At 40.1% G+C, this 3,226-nt stretch overlaps 1 long non-coding RNA gene across 1 annotated transcript; it reads right to left on the minus strand.

The window, feature by feature from the left end:
- Positions 1–549: 549 nt before the first annotated feature.
- Positions 550–3,178, minus strand: LOC121813268. Its single transcript, XR_006053612.1, has 3 exons — positions 2,869–3,178; positions 1,417–2,787; positions 550–1,263 (listed from the first exon to the last, which is right to left on the minus strand). It is a non-coding gene; the product is annotated as an uncharacterized LOC121813268 (long non-coding RNA).
- Positions 3,179–3,226: the final 48 nt, after the last annotated feature.

Here is a 3,226-nt window from a genome sequence, read left to right on the forward strand (position 1 = left end):
TTCATCTATTGAGTCTGCTTCTGGGTCCACACCTCAAACTGCCATTCAACCCTCTGAGAGTGGGTTTGGGGTTTTGTTTGTGTTTATCTTTCTTTCTTTCCTTTTAATATTCTCAGGTGGAGTTGGATTTGGTTAGCTCTGCCTCAGGTCTCTGTCTGGTTTTCAACGAAAATAAATGATTGTTATATATATCAGTGAAGCATTTTTGTTTGTTTGTTTGTTTTTTTCTTTTGTTTGTTTTTTGTACTGTCTGGCAGCTTTGCAAGCAGAATTGTGATCTGAATGCACTGTGGTGCCTAACATATTTCGCTTTTACAAGAATAGCCACATAGAAAGTAGTAATATACCTGTGGCTTTTTTGCCCCCTTTTTAAAAAATGGTTCTTTGAAGAACTATTTTTAAAAAGGTCTTTCAAGTGGTTCTTTAAAGACCCATTTTAAAGAACCCTTTTCTGAGTGGTTCTTTAAAGAACCATTTTAAATCTTTCAAAATAAAATGCATCTTAAATCGAATTAACTAGAATAGGGTAAAATAAATACAAGCATATAGACATATATTAATGGTTTATTGGCACTTTGTATTACAGAAAAAGACAAAAAGGCATTTTAACGCTAAGCACAACACCACTACTAATAATAGCATATAAGTCATTTAAACAGTAATAATTAAATATCTTTACTATACTATAAATAAATACATATAAATATTATACTATAGATAAAACAACAATTATTACATTAGAAATAGCAATACTTTCATAACAGACAATTAAACAACACATTTTCATCAGCATGTTTGCATTTTCAGTAAAACTATTTCAAGAACAATCTTTTTATTTAAATTATCAATGAACTGCAGCCTTAAGTTATGTAAGTTAAGTTTAATGTAGGACTCATGGTCCTTTGTTAGTCCACATTGGGACAATATCGGTCTCTCACCTGCACTATGCTGGCAATCTAGGAGATATTTACGTAATGCATTTGCCACTCTTTGCACAGCTACTGGTACAGGTGTAGTCAGAGTTCCCAAGTTGAGAACAAATGCCTCCAAAAAGCAAAATGTCTTTTTTAGTTCACTTGGATAGGCAACATTGTAGACATGGTACAGGGAGAAGACAATACCCATCGCCAATGAAATGTCCATTTCCCCACTGTCCAGAATCATTTTTTGTCCATCCATCTGGACATTGACCTCAGTTGAATCACTCAAGGGCTTGCCGTCACTGCTGCTGAGTACGATTGTAGGTATCGGGCTGTGTGGATCCTGAAACAGAAATTAAATTCTTGAAATGAGGAGTATAGTTTAAATAAGTATAAACAACAGTGTCCCAATGAAAGTATAAAACTCCTGTAAAATACTGGATTAGTTCAAGACTCTCCCCCCCCCCTCACCATACCAAAAAAAATTTAAATTTACCTTATTTATGACGAAGAGATGAGAGGCATTTTCTTTGAAAATAGATGGCAGGAGAAGAACAGCTGTGTTTACTATCTGACCTGGAAAATAAAGAGAAATATGTAAATATTTGCTGGCCAATTTTGTTAATACAAAGCAGTAAAGGCCATATGAGTGCCTTCATCAGGAGTTGAATGGGGGAACAGAAACAAATAGGAATGCACGATGTATCACCAACTGCTGGATCTGTAAGAGACATTTTCCTTAGTATTGGTTTCTTAGCAGCTATTTGACCATAAAGGCCAGATTCATGCAGTCTCCTCTGAACAGTTGATGTAGAGATGTGTCTGCTACTGGAGCTCTGTGTGGCATTTATCTGGTCTAATCTGAGATGCTGTTAACTTCCTATTTCTGAGTCTGATGACTCGGATGTATTTATCCTCAGCTAGCGGAGGTGACTCTTTGTCTTCCTTTCCTGGGACGATTCTCGCGTGAGCCAGTTGTAGTGCTTCAGTTCTTAAAGTAATGATGGACTGTCATTTCTCTTTATTTGATTGGTTCTTGCCATAATATGAATTCTAACAGTTTCAAATAGGGCTGTCAGCTGTGTACCAACCCAACTTTTGCACAACCCAACTGACGGTCGCAACTCCATTAAGAAGGTAAGAAGTTTCACAAATGAACCTTGTCAAGGGACACCTGTGAAGTCAAAACCATTTCAGGTGACATCATCATGAAACTCATTGGGAGAAGGCAAAGTGTTTGTAGCACTGTCAACAAAGCAAAGGGTGGCTACTTTCAGGAATCTAAAATACAAAACATATTTAGAGTTACTTATAATTTTTTATTTGCTACATAATTCCACATATTGCTTCATATATTCGATGTCTTCAGTTTGTATCTACAATGTAGCAGTAGTAGTAAAAATAAAGAAAAAACAGTAGAGGAGGTTTGTCCAAACTTTTGACTGGTAGTGTACACATGCACACACAGACACCATCCAGTTACTCACTCTCACCAACCCACTAGTGACACATAGAAAGACAAAGACACATGTGCACACATTCACCCCCTGCTCCTCTGCGGTGTTGGTCAGCAGATGCCACTATGAACGAGCAGCAAACTGGGATGAAGCCAAAGCTGTCAGGGCTAATGAGCGGTATGGATTCAGGCGCAGAGCTCTGGGTTGAAGCCGACAGTGCGTTTATTTACAGTGCTTGAAATACAGTCTTCAAACAGTGAGATATCCAACAATGTCCTTTCTCTAAATCCCAAAAGTGGTGAAGGCGAGTTTCCCCGTGAGGTCGGTGTGCACTCCTTCCGTGTGAATTCCTCCTCCCGAAAACACCATTGATTCCCTTTTCTCCACTCCTCCGTCCCGTACTTCTCCACCTGAGAGACGAGCAAACACAACAGCGGATAAGAAGGCTTGCCTTGCTATGCGGTTATAAGATCACGACCACACTTATCTACCGAGCTCAGAGTACAATCCAGCGTCGACTGCCGTCTGGACACACCGTTAAATACCTCCGTGTAGTGAGGAATGATTAGCGGCAGCTGGAGCTGAAGGTTACTCTTCCGGGTCAGAGGTTGGCCTTTCTCGCTCTCTCGGAGACGCCACCCCTAGGCATAGCCCGACCCGCAGAATAGGGAGGAAGAGAGAAAGAGAGGAAGGCGCACACACATCACAAATAAACAAGGAGGTCGTCCGGGGAGGACCGTTCAACCGTGACAAAAGCACTCCACAAACCGCCTGACAAGATGTGTGAACGGGCTGGTGAACAAGGGGTGTAGAGAGATGTGCCCTCCCCTCCCACTCTGTTTTGACAAT

The sequence above is a fragment of the Haplochromis burtoni genome, unplaced genomic scaffold (genome assembly GCF_018398535.1).
Source record: "Haplochromis burtoni strain Fernald_Lab_line unplaced genomic scaffold, NCSU_Asbu1 Contig_1355, whole genome shotgun sequence".
NCBI classification, from domain to species: Eukaryota; Metazoa; Chordata; class Actinopteri; order Cichliformes; family Cichlidae; genus Haplochromis; species Haplochromis burtoni.